At 45.7% G+C, this 20518-nt stretch overlaps 1 non-coding gene across 1 annotated transcript; it reads left to right on the forward strand.

The window, feature by feature from the left end:
* Positions 1-19698: 19698 nt before the first annotated feature.
* LOC138474941 (U1 spliceosomal RNA) lies at positions 19699-19856 on the forward strand. Its single transcript, XR_011269159.1, has one exon. It is a non-coding gene; the product is annotated as a U1 spliceosomal RNA (small nuclear RNA).
* Positions 19857-20518: the final 662 nt, after the last annotated feature.

Below are 20518 nucleotides of genomic sequence, written 5' to 3' on the forward strand. Positions count from 1 at the left end.
GGTTTATCCCTGGCTGCTCGACTGCACTGAATCTACGGAGATTCTTTGCAATAATATCACAGTTAGACCCTAAAGCCAGGGCAGTTGCAGTTACGCTTGACGCTGAAAAAGCATTTGATTCCGTATCATGGAATTACATGCTTGCGATACTAGACAAGATGGGGCTTGGACCAATATTCAAGAGATACATCCGCATTTTTTATAAGAATCCAGTAGCAATGGTGAGAACTAACAATACATAGTCCTCTCCCTTTGAACTGGGCAGGGGCACCCGTCCAGGCTGTCCGCTATCCCCTCTCATATTCGCACTTACAATCGAGGGTATGGCCGCTAAGGTCAGACATGAGCATATGTGGAGGGACAGTCGTATCAGGGGCAACCCCCAACTACTGTCCTTATACGCAGACGACACAATGCTGTACGTCAGGCACCCGGAAGTACACTTACCAATAGTAATACAGGAAATAAATACATTCTCTGAGTACTCCGGTTTTAAAATTAACCAGACAAAGTCAGAAATTATTCCACTCATTCCAACTAAGTAACAATCCCCTGCCACTGCGTCATTTAAATGGTCCCCCACAACAGCACAGTATCTGGGAATAACAATGTCCACCGATAAGCAGACTCTATATGCTAACAACTATGAGCCATACCTGAAACTCCTGGAACATAAACTGGCAGTTTGGGTTAAGCTTCCGATTTCCCTGTACGGCGTGTGGCCCTGCTTAAAATGGTGGTAGTGCCCAAAATTGTATACACTTTTTTTTTGGGATACCCATCTGGCCGGGCAGGGTCTTCTTCCAAAAGCTGCAGAAACTAGCAGTCAACTTTGTATGGGCCAGGAAGTCAGTGCGACTAAAATGGTCAAGACTGTACGAACGATATGAAACTGGAGGCCTGGCAGCCCCTGACTTTGTATTATATGTCCATGCGGCACATGCACACTTTGCAAAATACTGGCGGGAAATGGTAGAAAATCATGGCCATGTGCGGGCGGAGAACTTCACAGTCGGCCCATCCGATATATGGACAATGCTCTACACAAATACAAAGGGTAACATAAAAGAGGTTGACCCAGTGAGTTCCATGGTTCATGCCTGGATGGCACTATTTGCCAGAGTGGGGTGCAAAAACCCATATTGGTCACATACCCCCCTATGGCACCATCCAGACTTCGAACCAACATTTGACAGGGCCATGGGGTAAGTGGGACCCGGACAAGGAAATGAAAATAGGGGACCTGTTCCCAGAGGGCAGTTTTGCAACGTTGGACATTGTACACAACAAAATGGGGAAGGGACTAGTCACTACACTACAATACTACAGGCTAAAAGCTGCATGCAAAAAGGCATGACCGTCCTTCCCTGTAGCCCACCCCCCGATTCACGAGTTCCTAACAACGGTATTATCCCCGCAGGGATTTACTGGCTCGGTTTCGAGCCTCTACAAAGCGGCCCAAGAACACACCCTCTCAGGTAATTTAATGAAAAGCAGATGGGAACGAGACTTGCACATCGACATAGAAGACGCCCAATGGACCAGATACTGTTGGTACACCAAGGAGATATCTATTAACTCAAACTTCAGGTTAATTCAGTTTAAAATCCTAAACCACTTGCACATAACTCCCAAGCAGGTCTCCAGGTATGACCCATCGGTTCCAGCAGCCTGCCCCAAATGCAGCACCAATAACGCAGACTCTGTACATATGGGAAAGCCCCCGAATAAAGGCATTTTGGGAAGCAATAGCTGTAAAAATAAGTGACATTACAGGACTGCAGATACCAGCCCTTTCCACACAAATATCTCCTGGGCAAGGCATCTGTGAAAATCCAAAGATTCGTGGCAGTGGCAGGAGCAGTGGCGAAAAGAAATATACTACAATTATGGAAATCCAAGACAGCCCCCTCAATCGAAACATGGCTACGAGTCTTAACGTTTGTGCAAGATACGGAAGAGCGAGATGTAAACAGCGTCAACCCTACCAATAGCCCAAAAGACATTTGGGCACCACTACGAATTTACCTCGGAGGCAATCAAGAAGGGGAATCGGAGTACTCCTCATGAACTGTTATAGCGAGAATACACAGAGACTAAAGACAATGGGCCTCATTACACGGTAGGCGGTAAGGGTTTACCGGTACCAGTATTTTACCGGTAACGGTAAACCCTTACCGCCTTACTATGAGGTCCCTTTGCGGGTTGGAGAATTTAACGCCTGCTTTTTGCAGGCGTTAAAAACCAACCTGCAAAGGGACCAGGGAGCTAATTACGGTACCGCAATTTGCGGTGCCGTAATTAGCACCTTCCCCATTCCCATTATGCCCTATGGGGCAAAAATGGGAATGGGGAAGGGCAATGGGGTAAGGGGGAATTACCGCCCCACCAACCTTGGAATAGGGCGGTAATTCCCCTTTCCACCAAGGCGGTGCCGGTATTTTACCGGCATGGACCAAGGTGCTAACAGGACCTTGGCCCACCGCCATCCGTGTAATGAGGCCCAATGGCCCCAAGACAAACAGTTAAAAACCAAAGGGGGAATAATATAAGTGCAAATATGTAATCGATTGTGACGCTCACCTGGTATCCACGGTGACACCCTTATGCCCTGGTTGCCGGATTCACCCAGGACCCTTCTCGATTGCGGATGGCGCCTTCTATGGAGGTCGGGCCTGAAAACACAGGAGGACTGGACTTAGGAACAGATTTTGTTTCCTCCCCCCTGCACCCTGGATTCGATCTGATGGCCCACTCCTCACCTTGTTGTGATGTCTGGCGTGCTCTCCGTCCTGCCTTCTGTGCAGGGCGCGTTGTTTCCTGCAGGTTTGAGCGACCGAGTTAACTTCACTGTTGCTAACTCATTCAAGTGTCTTTAAGGAGGTAAGTCTACATAGCAGTCTTAAGAGGTCCTTGCTTTCCTTTCTTGCGATTAATGTCTTTGCCTTATTTCTTCCCCCTTAGATGCACAGAGGTTCGGTGGTTGCCCAGCTTAGATCGGGCTCCTACCAGGATGATGGATGCAGGAAAGTGTATGATGGATGGTAGGTTAAGCGGGAAGTGCGGCACGGTAATGTCTTCTTTTGCTAACCTGTATTCATTATTCCTTTTCAGGTTGCGAAGGTCCTTCTGGGCGTGTAAAGATTTCCGGAGCAGAGCCGGCCAAGAAATGCCCAGCCAGGTGAGGTTCTCGTGATTACTGCCGTAAATGCCGTGAGTAACCTGTTTTAACGTTGTCCTTCTTTCTCTCTCCTTCCAGGTGCTTCGTTCCGGTACGTGCGTGGTGTCATGATGATGCTGCCAGCTTGATCGACGGATGGAAAGTTGCAGGTAAGCAGAGACTGCTAACGATGTTCTTTTGTCTCCTCTGCAGGTCCGCTGTTCAAGGATCGCCGGATACTGGTCTCTGGACACGATGAGCGTCACGCTGCTGGCTGCAGAATAACGTGAAGCACGTTCTGTAACTTGTGTGTGGTTTATATAGCCCTCCAGTAAAGTAGTCCAGGTAAAGAAGTCTGGGCTACCACAACCAAAACACTGCACCGCACAGTCTGGTTCTAGGAACTAGGCTGTGTGGGTGCTTCCATGTTGGCTACAGGCCTCCAAATGAAAAAGTAGTCCCTTCAAGACAGTGTTCCAATCTGAACATGAGCCTGGCGCCAAAGGCACCAGGACTGACTCCAGGAGAGTCCATGAGGATAGTGCAAGGCCCTTGGGGTCCCAAGTGAACCTTGAGTCTTAACCCTACCTGGCATGTGACCATGCCAGTGGGGTTTTGGACATGACAGCACTCCCCACAAGGCCTCTCTTAAAGTGATTCTCCTGCCTGGTCCAGGTTTGGCTGGAGAGTTTCGATGAAATATTCTAATCAAACGCAATGCATGAATGTTCTCACTAGGTTCCCAAGACCTGTCTTGAGGGCCGTAACCCTTCCAATCGACTAGATAGTATAGTTTGGATCTGGTATATTTGGAATCCAGGATTTCTTTCACTTTGAATTCGGGTTCTCCATCGATCATTATGAGTTTAGGTGTTGGCTTAACTCTTGTACCGGGTTGTACTGGTCTTAGAAGTGAGACGTGGAATACAGGGTGAATTTGCATGTTGGCTGGTAATGCTAGTCTAACAGCTGCTGGGTTGATGATGGCTTGAGCAGAATAAGGTCCCAAATAGCGAGGACGAAAAGTCTGGGTTCCTTTTAGAGGTATATATTTTGCGGCTAACCAAACCTTGTCTCCTACCTGATAGTCGGGGCCTTTTTCCGATGTTGGTCAGCAAACCTTTTTTGCTTGTTTTTGGCTTGGATTAACTGTTCTGTTGCCTTTTTAAAGGCCAGAGTGATGTTTGCATGAAGTGTAATTACTGCCAGCATTTCTAGAGTGGGAGAGCTGCCTAGTTCGGAAGCACGTGGATGACTGCCGTAGAGGGTGTGGAAAGGTGTTTGACAAGTACAGGAATGCAATGAATTGTTGTAAGCATATTCGGCTATCCATAATAGATCTCTCCAGGTTCCTTTGACTTGGTGCAGCTGCAGCATGCACCATAGATATTGCTCGAGAGTCTGGTTGGTCCTCTCTGTTTGACCATCCGTTTGGAGGCGATGGCTGGTGGATAGTCGGATGTCGATTTGAGCCATAGAGCAGCACTTTTTCCAGAAGTTAGATACGAATTGGCTGCCTCGATCAGAGACTAGGACTGAAGGGAATCCATGCAGTTTGATTATGTTTTCCAGGAACGCTTTTGCTAGATGGGATGCATCCAGGAGGCCTTTGAAAGGGATAAAGTGTGCCATTTTAGAAAATAAGTCCACTACTACTAAAATGGTGTTGAACCCTTGGCTGGGAGGCAAATCGGTAATAAAGTCGAGAGAAAGTGTGTGCCATGGTGCAGGAGGGATTTCTAATGGTTGCCGGAGGCCAGCTGGTTTTTGTTTTAGTGACTTGTTTTGTGCACACACTCCACATGACTGAACATATTGGATGACGTCTCGACGCCAAGTGGGCCACCAATAATTGCATTTCACTTTGGCTAGGGTTTTGGCCATTCCGGGATAACCTTCTATCAGAGAATCGTGATAGTCCTAAATGATTTGTTGTTGTAGCTCTGTTTTAGAAACATACAGGCATTCATCAAAATATGGCAGTTGATTTTTAACAGTGTATTGTTTTCCTATGGTATGCCATTCCAGTAATTCGTTAGGGGTTATTTCACATTGGATCACGTTTCTAAGCTCAGTTTGTGTTAAAGCTGTGGTGAGGCCTAAAAGCTTGTCCTCAGGAATAATGGCTACTGGCTCTGGGGTTTCATATACTTCCTAATCGATGCCCATGCAAGATAGTGCATCAGCTTTCCCGTTTCTTACGCCTGGTCAATAAGTGATCAGGTAGAAATACTCGGCAAAGAAAAGGGCCCATCGTAATTGGTGTGCGGATTGTGCTTTTGCTGTTTTTAAATATTGTAGGTTCCAATGATCTGTGATTACCGTGACCTTATGCCTGGCCCCCAAGAGGTAATGTCACCATGTCTTCAATGCGGATTTTATAGCAAGTAGTTCCTTATCGGTATAGGCATAATTGAGTTCAGGGGGTGTGAATTTTCTTGACCAGAAGGCCACGGGGTGCAATTGGCCAGTTTCAGGGTCCCTCTGAGAAAGAACCGCCCTCATAGCCATGCTGGAGGCATCCGTTTCCACGATGTAAGGAAGATCCGGGCGTGGATGTCGTAAAATTGGGGCTGAGGTGAGCGTTTCCTTAAGTTCTTGGAAGGCCTTTTCGGCGTCTTCTGTCCACATGAATTTTTTATTGTTTTTTTGTAAAAGTAATGTGATCGAATGCACAATCTGAGAGAAGTCTGGAAGGAACCGACGGTAGGAGTTTGCAAAGCCCAGAATGCTCTGGACCCCTTTTAACAAGGTCAGAGAAGGCATCCACTTTGTGTATATCCATTCGGATGCCTTTCAGAGTAAGAATGAAACCAAGAAATTCTACTTCGGTTACATGGAAAAAGCATTTTTCAAGTTTTGCATATAGTCGATGTTGGCGCAGTTTGGCAAAGACAGCGCGGACATGCTTGACATGGTCTTGTTTCGAGGTTAAATACACCAGGATGTCATCTATGTAGACCAGGGCGCAAACATCGATCAATTCCCTTAGGACGTCGTTCATAAAGTATTGGAATGCCGCTGGGGGATTACAAAGTCCGAAAGGCATTACCTGGTACTCAAACAACCCATATTTGGTACGGAAGGCCGTTTTCCATTCATCTCCTTTTTTAACTCGGACCACGTGGTACGCTGCTCTAAGGTCTAACTTAGTATAAATCTGGGCATCTTTGACTTGATCCAGCATCTCGGGAATAAGTGGCAGGGGTTTACGGTTCTTCACAGTGATCTGGTTCAATGTCCGATAGTCAATTCAGGTTCTCAAGTCACCTTCCTTCTTTGGTACGAAGAATAGGGGACTAGCTGCCGGTGATTTAGATGGGCGAATGAACCCATTTGCCAAGTGCTGGTCCAGATAGGATTTTAGATGCTGGTTTTCTGGTTCTGTGAGCGCATAGATTCTGCCACAAGGGATCTGTACATCAGGTATGAGGTCAATCTGACAGTCATAGGACCTATGCGGCGGTAGTGTGTTAGCTTGTTCCTTCTGGAACACATCCTGGAAATCTTGGTATTCTTCAGGGAGAGTACTAGTTGCGCCAAGTGTAGATATACCCATTCTAGGACTCGTAGGAACATTGAAACTGGATTTGTTTTCTTGGAAATAACAGATGGAAGTGCAATCACGAGGAAAAGTCAATTTTCTTGCACGCCAATCTATCCGAGGGTTATGAGCAACTAACCATGGCATCCCTAATATTAGCTGAAACTGAGGTGCCTTGATGAGATCAAAGGAAATTGATTCCCGGTGTCCATCCTGGCACAGCACGGTTATTCCTGCTGTACATTGGGTTACTGGTCCGGATGCAATTTCTGTCCCATCCACCGTGGTTACCTTTTCTGTGTTTGGCTTAAAACATAAGGGAAGCCCCATCCGTGCGGCCAGATCTCGATCAATGTAATTCTCAACTGCTCCGCTGTCTATGTAAGCTTCAACGTTATGCATCCTTGATGGTTGTTGGTGATTGATTAGGATCACTAGTATTGCAAAATGTGAGGTCGGTGGCTCATTCTTCTCACTCGACAAACTGACCTCTACTTTTGTCAAGCTAGGCAGTTTTCCGACTCCTTACTCTCATCCTTTTCTGTAGCTCCCACAATCCGCTTGGGGGGTTTTATCAGACAGTCTTTTAGGAAGTGCCCTGATTGTCCGCAGTACAAACATAACTGCTGTTGCCTTCTCTTGTCTCTTTCAGCTTTTGTTAATGGTGGTCGTATGCCTCCGATTTGCATTGGTTCTGTGGTATTCACTGACATGCGTGGAGTTGCATCCTTGGTTCGAAGATACACGGCCTGTGTATCTGATCTGGACCGATCTGCTTTCCAATCTTGTAGTCGATGATCTAGTTGCACCACCAGGTTGATAAATTCACTACAGCCTTTAGGTGGATCAACCACCTGAGTCAAGATGTCCTTTAATTCCCCTCGAAGGCCTCTGTGAAACAATGTGGTTCTCTTGTCTTCAGGCCACCTGGTTTCAGCCACTAACCTATTGAAGGTTGCTATTTATGTTAGTAAATCCTGATTCCCCTGCCGGAGTGATAAGAGTTCATTGTCTACAGCTTGTTCATGGGTGTGTCGAGCAAAGAGCTTTTCCATTTCCCTTTGGAAACCCCCTAAGTCACGTAGTAACGGATCATCATAGCTCACAAGCGGCACTAACCAGTCTGCTGCGCTACCGCTCAGATATGACAAAATAAATGCTAGTCGTGCCTGGTCGTTAGGGAATGCGCCCGGTCTGCAGAGGAAGTGAAGATGACATTGATTCATAAATGCAGCATACTTCCTTGGGTCACCTGAAAACCGTTCTGGCAGTGCTAACGGTACTGTTCCGGGTACGGTGATATGTACTGGAGCGGCAGATGACGTGGTTGGCTGTGTCGGTGGATTATTCCCGGGCAATGGAGTTTGTCCAGCCTGTGATTGCAGTAACTGCCTGCTGATTTCTTTGGTGCGATCCTTGGTGATGACAAGATCCCTTCGCAGGGTATTAGTCTCTTGCCTAGCAGAATGCACGTAATTGTCCTAATAACTGGACCAGTTATGGACCAGTTGGTCCATTTCTCAAGTCTCCATGGCGCCCAGGTGGATAATGTTATAGAGGCTTCGCGTTCTGTTACGCTCACCTGGTATCCACGGGGAACGCCCTTATGCCCTGTTTGCCGGATTCACCCTGGACCCTTCTCGATTCCGGATGGTGCCTTCTATGGAGGTCGGGCCTGAAAACACAGGAGGACTGGACTTAGGAACAAATTTTGTTTCCTCTCCCTGCACCCTGGATTCGATCTGATGGCCCACTCCTCACCTTGTTGTGATGTCTGGCGTGCCCTCCATCCTGCCTTCTGTGCAGGGGCACGTTGTTTCCTGCAGGTTTGAGCGACCGAGTTAACTTCACTGGTGCTAACCCATTCAAGTGTCTTTAAGGAGGTAAGTCTTTATAGCAGTCTTAAGAGGTCCTTGCTTTCCTTTCTTGCGATTAATGTCTTTGCCTTATTTTTCTTCCCTTAGGTGCACGGAGGTTCGGTGGATGTGCAGCTTGGATCGGGATCTTACCAGGAAGATGGACGCAGGAGCGTATGATGGATGGTAGGTTAAGCGGGAAGTGCGGCGCGGTAATGTCTTCTTTTGCTAACCTGTATTCTTCATTCCTTTTCAGGTCGCGAAGGTCTTTCTGAGCGTGTGAAGATTTCCGGAGCGGAGCAGGCCAAGAAATGCCCAGCCAGGTGAGGTTCTCGTGATTACGGCCATAAATGCCGTGAGTAACCTGTTTTAACGTTGTCCTTCTTTCTCTCTCCCTCCAGGTGCTTCGTTCCGGTGCGTGCGTGGTGTCCCAATGATGCTACCAGCTGGATGGAAGACCGCAAGCAGCAGAAGGATGGATAATCAATGGATGGAAAGTTGCAGGTAAGCAGAGACTGCTAACAATGTTCTTTTGTCTCCTCTGCAGGTCCGCTGTTCAAGGATCACTGGATTCTGGTCTCTGGACACGATGAGCGTCACGCTGCTGGCTGCAGAATAACGCAAAGCACGTTCTGTAACTTGGGTATGGTTTATATAGCCCTCCAGTAAAATAGTCCAGGTAAAGTAGTCTGGGCTACCACATCCAAAAAACTGCACTGCACAGTCTGGTTCTAGGAACTAGGCTGTGTGGGAGACTCCATGTTGGTTACAGGCCTCCAAATGAAAAAGTAGTCCCTTTAAGATAGTGTTCCAATCTGAACATGAGCCTGGGGCCAAAGGCACCCGGACTGACTCCAGGAGAGTCCATGAGGATAGTGCAAGGCCCTTGGGGCCCTAAGTGAACCTTGAGTCTTAACCCTACCTGGCAATTGACCATGCCAGTGGGGTTTTGGGTCACGGGTCGTGACATTAATATGCATTCTATGAAGTATGTAAAGGTGTGCGACCAACCTGTCTATTTTGCTTTATTCTCTCTGGTAATGTTTTGTTTTGAAATATATTGTACTCAACAGCAAAAAATAAAATAAATTTAAAAAGCAGTACATACAGGAAATGAAGGGAATGGCCCAGAAGCAGCAGCTCCTCCACAAGTCCCTGGGCACACAGAAAACCAAATTAACAGTGTACAAAATCAACTAGTGAGCCTGAAGGCAAAAATTGACCAATTAATGAACAGTTTTGATGAGATATATAATGGACAATATTAAATCCCACTGCCCCACCTGTACCCCTTGGCCCTTTGCCAGCCAACCATCCCCACAAATTCCCTGTAAGCAAAGACGTTATGATGAGACCTCAATCCGTTCCCCCCTGATGCCACACCTGTCGAAAACCCCAATTCCCCTGTATATGTCTCCATTTATGCTACCCCTTCCCTTTCCTAATTGTGTGTATTTATGTGTATAAATAAAGTTCTGAGTATACTGTTGCTGTGCGTGTGTGTGTTTTCTCTTTTTAAAGCCCAGTTAGGAGTCCATGGAGCACGGGACTGTCCTGGATGTCTGTAATTAAATGGAGGTGTCCTACAGATACCGCGCCTGTCCAGAAAGTCTGCATCCAAAATGGATGTGTCTGTATGACTCTGTGCCTGTCCAGCATGTCCACAAAGCTGTGACGTATGTTTAATTAGTTTAGGGACCCCACCCCTATCCGGAAGACACATGCGCATCTCTCCCCCCGAGTCCTACGAACATCGTGCCTATCCGGCATGTCTGCAAAGCAGTGATGTACTTTAATTAGTTTGGGGACCCCCAACCCTGTCCGGTGGACACTTGGAGGCATGTGCATCTCTAGACCCCCTCCTTAATCCCCCCGAGTCCTACGAACATTGTGCCTATCCAGCATGTCCGCAAAGTGGGGACGTACCTTAATTAGTTCAGGGACCCCATCCATGTCCAGTGGACACATGGGCGCATGCGCATCTCATCCCCTGGGTCCTGCAAACACTGCGCCTGTTCGGAACTGTCCGCCGCATGTGTGTCACACTTTTAATTAGTTTGGGGACCCCAACCCTGTCCGTAGGACACCTATGTGCATGCGCTCAACAGATACTGTGTAATAGCTGTCCTGAGGACAGCAATCCCATTTGCGAACATCCGCAACATCACCATTTAACTACACCCACGCTGAGTGTCGGTCCTTATTCGCAAACAGGGTCTGGGCCCCCGAACAGCGAAATAGTGTTTTCCTTAGCAATCCAATGTGTTTTATTGTGAAATATTTCCACCACTTCTGCAAGCCACCACAACCATACCAAGGGCCTAGCGAGGGGAAAAGGTGTGACGATGCAGAGGAGGAAGAAGAGGAAGACGAAAATGAGGTAGTGGAAGTCCCTGCTGTCTGCTGCCGACATGAGACTTGGGTGTGGAGGCTTTGTACCACCATTGGTGGTAAGCCCAAGGCTAGTGCATCCAAGGTTTGCTGCAATGAGTGTGGCATGGTACTCAGTCACGGCAAACCTGCGCTGTACAGTTATGGGACTTCCTCCATGCTGTGACACCTAAGATCCAGCCACAAAGCAGCAGTTCGTAGGGTCGTCCAGAACCATAGAATCCTCCAGAACCTTATAAAAACAGTGTAAACATCACGCTCCACCCTTAAAACTTACTAACCTACTGCAGAAAACTGATCCTGGAAGCTCTCATAGACAGTACAATGCTCCTCAAAAGGAAATTGCACCCACCCATTTTAAACAGAATTAAACCTCTAATTAATTAGTAAACTACAAAAAGTAATTCGCAACATACGCAATGTCAACATAGATACCTTTGAAAACTTTCTGTGCAGGTGAGTGGATTCACACAACCAGCACAGAGAGTCATGCAAACAAGAGCAAACAAACCCTATTGCCATACACCGCAGTGGCCGAGGGTATGGAAAGGTATAGAATACCATTGGGGCAGAAGAAACGCTGATTGCAGAATATCCCCAACAAATTTACAATCAACTCTCCATTGGACTGAACCAATCCGTCCCGTCTACAAATGGTCATGCACCTCAAGGTGTAATGTATGAAAACAATCCTTCAAATCTTTGTGGCAGTAACTCAATCAGTATGTGAAAGCCAAAGACAAATTAATTAAAATATTACAAACCATGGACTCGTGTCTAGTGAGCAAAGACACAGGACGACGAGGACATTCATTAGCCTGCCTTTCTGGGTCGAGCTTCCAAAAGCACCTTCCACCACATCAAAATGTTAGCAAAACACCATTCTACTGTACGAAATCTCATTCAGAGACTGTACTATGCTTTAGCACTGGGGCACTTAAATCACATTCTCCTACATGGCACAGCCAAAGAACTCCTAAAAGAAATAAACCACATCAAAAGCAAATATTTTGGAAGTGAAGAGCACTTACAAAATCCAGTAACTTTAGAAGGGAGTAGCGACAACTTTGCAGATGCCAACCTTCTATAACACACATACATAAAAGAAATAGCAAAGTTTAAAAGCACATCTGCTGAAATACCAAACGAAGTATGTGTGTGTTGCTGCAGAACTTTTTATACGAAGAGAACCAAAACAGTAGGTACAACGTACAAAATAGAAGACAATGAGGAAACCCAATAGTTCCAATTAGCTCTCTATCCTATAGCGGAAATAAATACGAAATTACAAACCTCTCAATACTTTGCACATGCATCACTGGAAAACTTGATAATAATCAAATGCATTCACGCGCATGCTGCATGAGCAGCTTTCAACACGACACTGCATCACGATCCTCGCTACGCCGAACGCTGCAGGAGCAGCACAGCGCATGGTAAATCAGCCGCTTTTGCCATTATCCAGAGTGCTATAATCACCTTCATGCCACTACTATATCCACCGCCCACTGCACCCATCATATTGCAGTTCCCAAAGTGGTTTTAAGAAGCCTTTTTCCACACCTAAAATGTCCGCCCAAGCCGGATCCTAATTTTGTTTATTTGGTTGCCCAGCAACCGGCCAATCGCTCTCCTTATTGGAGCGAAGGGCTACCGGCAGGTGGAAGCCAGCCCCCCTGTGTCCAAGGCCCCCAGAGTCTAAGGACAATCCTGTCTGGTGCCTATCCGGTGCCGTACAAGCCGTCTGCGCTACCCCCTACTTGCCTACACTCTATGCCTAGAATCCTCATGGCGTCCACCCTTCTCTGCGTCCAGCTATCTCACTGGATTCTGTAAACAGCAGCCCCCTGACTACGCTGCCTCACCGGCATTGTGCGACCACCTACAACAATTGGCAAGCACCAACTCCTGGTAAGCCAATCTTGCACATTTGACTTTACTCGAACAATTCAGACACTGTCTGATCGAAAACTTGTATGCGCCTTTGCTTTCTCAACGTCCGTAAGCCTTACACTCCGTATTCAGCTCAGCATCATAGCACGTTTTTACATCTGCATAATTAACTCAAATACTGCAGTATGCTGTATTAGGCACTATGTGTATTCCCTCCACCTTGATACAACTGCTTAGCTCCACCCAAGCACAACCTAAATCACTGAGTCACAGCTCTAATGCCATACTGATGGGTTTATACCTTACAACTGTCTCGCCCAGCCTATTACCAAACTCTTCTTGAGGTTGCTGCACTGCTGATTTATCCTATGCATCGGATGGAACTGTCAGGCCCTATGTTTAATTACTGCTGATTTCAGTACATGTATCATGCTTTTCTGCCATTAGGTTCAGGTGTTACATACATGATTAGCCTAGGTAGCCATATACCAGGCTACACTGTATGACGTGATTAGCCTCTGTCGAATCTAAGTAGCCTTGATCTATGTACTTTTGCCATTGCTGGGGACTGTCGAATCTAGGTAGCCTTGATCTATGTACTTTTGCTATTGCTGGGGACTGTTGAATCTAGGTAGCCTTGATCTACATACTTTTGCCATTGCTGGGGACTGTCGAATCCAGGTAGCCTTGATCTATGCACTTTTGCCATTGCTGGGGACTGTCAAATCTAGGTAGCCTTGATCTATGTACTTTTGCCATTGCTGGGGACTGTCGAATCCAGGTAGCCTTTATCAATGCACTTTTGCCATTGCTGGGGACTGTCGAATCTAGGTAGCCTTGATCTATGTACTTTTGCCATTGCTGGGGACTGTTGAATCTAGGTAGCCTTGATCTATGTACTTTTGCCATAGCTGGGGACTGTCAAATCCAGGTAGCCTTGATCTATGCACTTTTGCCATTGCTGGGGACTGTCGAATCTAGGTAGCCTTGATCTATGTACTTTTGCCATTGCTGGGGACTGTCGAATCCAGGTAGCCTTTATCTATGCACTTTTGCCATTGCTGGGGACTGTCGAATCTAGGTAGCCTTGATCTATGCATTATTGAAACTGAGAAATACTGCCGCCCTCTGTGACTTAGCCCATCGTGTGTACTAGTAAAATTGCCCTTATATACGCATTCTCTACCCTGCTCGGGACTCTCCTAACCATGGCCATAACAATGACCTTGACTAACTCTATACCCTGCAACTTTCAAGATAGAAATTCATGAATTAGAGCGAGACTGCCTCGCCTCTATGACATCAAAAATAAAAGAACTAGACCAACGGGCCCTACACTTACCACAATTACACCCAACTCTAACTCTCTTGCACCGATGGTAGGAAGGCATCATAAAACACATACGGACTCCCCTTACTCCACCAACTACAACCAAAAGAGGCTCAACACTCCCAACCCTAGACCCACCAAAAGAAAAACTACTACCCCCGCCCTATTAGGAGCACTCATCAATGCGAGATCCCTTATAGCACACAACACTGAAATTGCCGATATACTTGCAATGGATAATTTAGACCTCTTCGCAATTACTGAGACGTGGCTCCATGACGCCGCAGGTCCCACACTCATGACTTCCATACGTGACAATTATAATATACTAAGAGTTGATCGGTCTAACTCCAGGGGAGGGGGCATAGCCATCATCACCAAAACCAAGTTAGATGCAAGACTCACCCCCACCCGGAAATCACATCCTGCAAACTTCTTTTGGCCAAAATACCCATTTCTAATAATAGCACACTAACTGTACTACTGCTGTACAGACCACCAGGCCCTTTAGGCAATTTTGAGGAGGACTTATCTAGCCTCCTTACCAATCACATCAAAGAATCCACCGAACTCCTCCTACTAGGAGATTTCAATTTGGGATTCAATGATAACGAGGACAAACAAGCCCACTCCATTCAATCCATACTAGCTGATCACGTCCTTAGCCAGAAAGTCCTAGCCCCTACACACATAAAAGGACGGACTCTAGATTGGATAGCTAACCGAAATTGTGATATCACCATCTCTAATATTTTACCTCAAACCTGGGCTGACCACCACCTCATCTGCTTCTCTTCAACCATTGAGCATCCTAAACCAAACAACCAGGAAATAGTACCATCTATGCCAACCAGAAGTAAAAAAGAAATCATATCCGAAAAACTACTCCCACTCCTCTTGCTAGCTCTCATCACTAATGATATCAACCCTGACCTCAATGTATTAGTTGAGACATTCAACAGTGCTATGTCTATAGCACTGGATACCATTGCCCCGACTAAATTACGTAAAAGCAAACGAGAATCTCACCTCAATTCGTGGTTCTCCCCGCACCTTAAGGAACTACGAATCCAAAAACGCAAACTCCAAGCCATCTGGAGGCACACACCTTCAGCAGAGAACAAAACCCTTCTTGATAATCACGCCAAAAAATACAAGAAGGAAATTATCCAAACCAAAAAAGACTCATTTAACGAGAGGATCAGTAAGGCTAAATCCAACTCGAAAGAACTCTTCACTATACTCCGGGAAATGGAAAATCCTATTGCTCCTATAGACAATGTCCCCAAGGACAAACACTGGTGCACTAGCATCCAAAATGCCTTAGCTAATAAAATTGTCACCCTCCAAACTAAAATTGCCAAGAAGAAAGCCGCCCTGAGCCCGACAAAAATCCATACCTCCTACCAAACTGACGTATCTAATTGAGCCACCCAAAATAGCCAGGAACCCTTCAGATTCACCAAAATCTCCACTTCGTAAACTGAAAAGGTGTTTTTATCACTAAAGCCCTCTAACTGCAAAGCGACAATTGCCCAGCACAAGTTATTAAGGACGCAGCAAGAGATTTAGCACCCTTCATCTCGAAACTAATTAATGCGTCTTTCAGAACAAGCGTGGTACCCGCTAACCTCAAAGAATCTTGGGTATTGCCCTTGCTTAAAAAACAGACCCTTGACCCAGCTATCCCTACCAACTATAGGCCCATCACCAAGGTCCCATTTCTCCTTAAAATCATATCTGGAGACGCACCAACTATTAGGATCCCGCCAATCCAAATTCAGACCACTTCATGGTACCAAAACAGCACTCATTGACCTTAAGACCCAAATCGACGAGTTGAAGGATAAAGGTAAAACAGCTATGCTCCTACTCCTTGACCTATCGGCGGCCTTTGACCTGGTGGACCATGCAGTGTTATGCAACCACTTAGCGTCTGCCGCCCACTTCTCAAGTGAAGCTATAGACTGGGTACAATCCTTCCTAGCCAACCGTACGATGAGAGTGTTCTCCCCTTTAGCATCAGCGGACCCAATTCAAATCACCTGTGGCGTCCCACAAGGTTCATCTGTCTCTCCCACTATGTACAATATTTTCACTAAACCACTCTTCAACAAACTTGACAGACTGGGGGTAACCTATACTAATTATGCGGATGACACGAAAATCCTCATACCACTTTCTGGCAACTTTGTAGAAGACTCAGCTCTAGTAAACAAGATCTACCTCCTCATTCAGGCATGGATGGCCTCCCACGGCCTTTGCCCGAATGACGACAAAACAGAGATACTGATCCTGGGTTCCGACTCCAACCTCAAAAAACTCAATCCCAACTACCGTGCCTTCAACATAGACGGCAACATAATTAAAGTAGCAACCAAGGTTAAAACATTAGGTTTCTACCTCGACTCCACTCTATCCCTTAAAAAACAAGCTAATGCCCTTGTCTCATCCACAGCGTACACTTGCAAATTAATCAGATCCTGTAGACCCTACCTTTCCACAACTAATTGTATCACACTAGCCAATGCCCTAGTAATGTCTAAATTAGACTTCTGTAACACCCTCTATGCGGGTGCCAGCAAAACAGTCATAACAAAATAGCAAATACTCCAGAACAATGCGCTAAGAGCAGCACTGAGATACCCCATAGAGCCCATATCTCTAACATTAGGAAAGACTACCAGTGGTTAAAGATTAGCGATAGAGACCTCCTCAAGACGCTATCCCTCACCTACAAAGGCATGAATAACACCCCCTTACATTGCGGCTAGACTGACTAGAAAATCTAATACCATACTAGAGCTTCTAACTACCTACTACTTGAAACACCCAGATTTAGACTATCCAAAGCGGGTGGAATCAGCTTCCCTGTTAAAGCTGCCCATGCCTGGAACGCACTGCCCTCTGCACTGAGAACTAATCTACCATACACCAGTTTCAGACGCAATGTGAAAAGTTGACTTTGGACTAATGACGACTCACACTCAGCGCTGAGGCGCTAAGGAGGGTGCTACTACTAGCCGACTGCCCTGTTACTCGATAACAGTCCTTCTTACACCCTGTATTCTTGTATCACTGTTTATGTTCTGTATGTTTCCTATGCATGTAACTCAAGCTTAAATATTCTTGTATCTGCTGCGCCCGGCTACCCCTGGGTTTGGAGCGCATTATCAAATAATAAACTAAACTAAACTAAACCTGGAAATATTCCAACTTCCAAAATGACTCCAACAGGTTAATTTGTATGAGAGCATTGTAATCCAAACAGTACACCCATTTCAAGCAATAATACGCCTACGCCCTCAACCGAAAACAGCCAAGTTGCCTCCTTCAAAATTACTGAAAGGCATTTGTGGGAAAGTAGTTTATTTGCCATTAGATCTTAAAGAAAATGTAGAAACTCTGGGAGTGCAACGACCAATCGAACAATCTTTGATTATCCTAGTGAATGGTGTACCTACAAAAGACAAAAAAAGTGGCAGCAACTAGTAGACTTAAACAAAGTTAGAGAAGCCCTTCAATATCTTAAAGCGAACATTGAATACTACAAAGAAATAAACATTGAAGAAAACCTGAGGGATACCACCAAACTAATTCAGGATTGCTCATCAACTGGCCAATTTGAACTTCTAGATCCTACTACAGCCTCCAATATTTTAGACCAGTATACAATTCGCCCACTGCACTCCAAATACACCATAGATGAGGCACTTGAAACATATCAAATGCGGCAAGCCAAAGGATCTCCAATCAGCATATGGGAAAAAAGTGTAGAAGCTCAAGCCTTTCCTTTACTCTTTCCTACTGGAAAAGGTGGAAGTGCTGATGAAAAATGCACACAAATAGCATCAGTATACCGCTCTTTACGAATGTATTCTGAAGACCCCAGATTCAGACAAAGGGCCTCATTACACGGATGGCGGAGAACCATGGCGCTTTTAGCGCCATGGTTCATGCCGGTAAAATACCGGCACCGCCTTGGTGGAAAGGGGAATTACCGCCCCATTCCAAGGTTGGCGGGCGGTAATTCCCCCTTCCACCATTGCCCTTCCCCATTCCCATTTTAGCCACATAGGGCATAATGGGAATGGGGAAGGTGCTAATTACGGTACCGCAAATTGCGGTACCGTAATTAGCTCCCTGGGTCCCTTTGCGGGTTGGTTTTTAACGGCTGCAAAAAGCAGGCGTTAAATTCCCCAACCCGCAAAGGGACCTCGTAGTAAGGCGGTAAGGATTTACCGGTACCGGTAAAATACCGGTACCGGTAAACCCTTACCGCCATCCGTGTAATGAGGCCCAAAATGTTGAATACATATTCCACCTCCTTTTTGAAAGTGAACTAGCAACTCTATGTTACAGAGTTGCACACACATTGAAAAAAGGTTAATATTTTTTAAACATGTCTGCTACACAGCTACTTCAAAAGGTGCAAGAGAAAGATGAAGTTTTACAGTCAAGTATTATAAATCTCTTGGCAAACATGCATGGTACGAAGGAATATTGGTTTCGACGTCACGCAGATGTAAGGTGTATGCTACGCAACCTTGGCCCACCAATATGGTTTGTCACTTTAAGTTGTGCAGAGTATGCATGGGAAGAGTTGCATGATTTCCTACGCATTGCAAACAAAAACAAAGCAGGGATAGACATGAAAGCACCAGGAAAACTCTGCTCTCTGGACCCTGTAAATGTGTCAAGGTACTTCCATCATCGCTTTGTTGCCATGCTGCAATCCATCTGTAATAAAACAATTCCTCCCCTCGGAGAAGTGGAACACTTCTTTTGGAGAAAATAATATCAGGCCAGAGGATCACCACACATCCACATGCTATTGTGGATTAAAGATTCCCCTAAATTTGCTCAGGACAGTGTTGCCATTTTTTTGTTGTTCATTCACAAATATTTTGCTTGCGAAATCCCTTCAGAAAGTGCACATAGTGATCTACATGCACACATTTTGCGGTTTCAAAGACACAAGTGTGGCAAGTATTGTTGGCGCAAATATAAAAACAAAGCAAATACTACACCAAATGCCGCTTTGGTTTCCCTAGACCAGTTTCAGCAAAAGGACAAGTAAACAGCTTCATGTCTTCTGTTAGAAACAGTGTGAAAGGCAAATCGCCTAAGAACACATGCTGCATTAAAAGAACCAAAGCATCAAAGTAAATCAATGATTTCAATGCACTCATTGCCCTGCTGTGAAATGCAAACATGGATGTCCAGTACATTGCAAACAATTCCACTGCAGTTGCATGATATGTCACAACCTACTTAACCAAAGCTGAGAAAACAGAGCTGAACGACCTCTGGGACGACGTATCATCTGACAAAACACTGTCACAGAAATTGTACAGCTTTGGCATAAAAATGCTCGCCCATTGAGAATGTGGTCACTAAGAAGCCGCAGACTGTTTAACAGGTACAGCCTTGTATGGGAAGGAAAGAAGCAGGAAGCAAATTTGAGTGGGCACCACAGGAGTATCGAATCCTTCTGGCGTTATCAAAAGTTTCTAGTGTGATAAGACTTACCTGGCAGGGGAGCATCTGTGATCAGCAAAGCAGAGCTCCCAGGGTGAGGCTCATCCATTGCACATCGGATTTGCTGACCCCTGCGATGTCCCCAAATGCGGGATTCTCGACTTTTGTATTTTTTCAAGAATTGGATCGAAGGAACTATACATAGTGAAATTACAACTAATATAAAACCCAGTATGGGATTCCAGAGAGCGGCTGTATGATTGGGTTTTCACCTAATCTTTGTTTCTTACAGCCTTGTATGGGAAATCTGAAAACAGTTTGGCTGAACCTTGGTCCTGCTGCATCCTTGAAAAGAGTTCTCAAATCGTACCAAGACATAGAAACAATAGCCAAAAACTATCCCAACAGCCAGGACATTTTGAAAAACAATTTATTGGACACATACTACCCAAACAGGAGTACTGCTTTGGAAACAAACCAGATGAGAAAAAAGGTAAATACATAGTGAAAAGTTGTGAGGGCAGCCTGGTTAAACTACCAAACGCAGCCAGATTAATTATATGAAGCTATAATTTAAAATTCCTCAACATAGAGAACTTTCTACAGGTCCCTACTGCAACTTTTTAAACCATGCAGAAAAGAAGAAGATTTATTGGACACCCATGCTTCCTATGAAGATGCTTTCAATGCGAGTGAAAGCACTATAAGAGATATTGGGCCTCATTACACAGTAGGCGGTAAGGGTTTACCGGTACCGGTATTTTACCGGTACCGGTAAATCCTTACCGCCTTACTACGAGGTCCCTTTGCGGGTTGGGGAATTTAACGCCTGCTTTTTGCAGGCGTTAAAAACCAACCCGCAA

The sequence above is a fragment of the Ambystoma mexicanum genome, chromosome 8 (assembly GCF_040938575.1).
Source record: "Ambystoma mexicanum isolate Mex_15411 chromosome 8, UKY_AmexF1_1, whole genome shotgun sequence".
NCBI lineage: Eukaryota > Metazoa > Chordata > Amphibia > Caudata > Ambystomatidae > Ambystoma > Ambystoma mexicanum.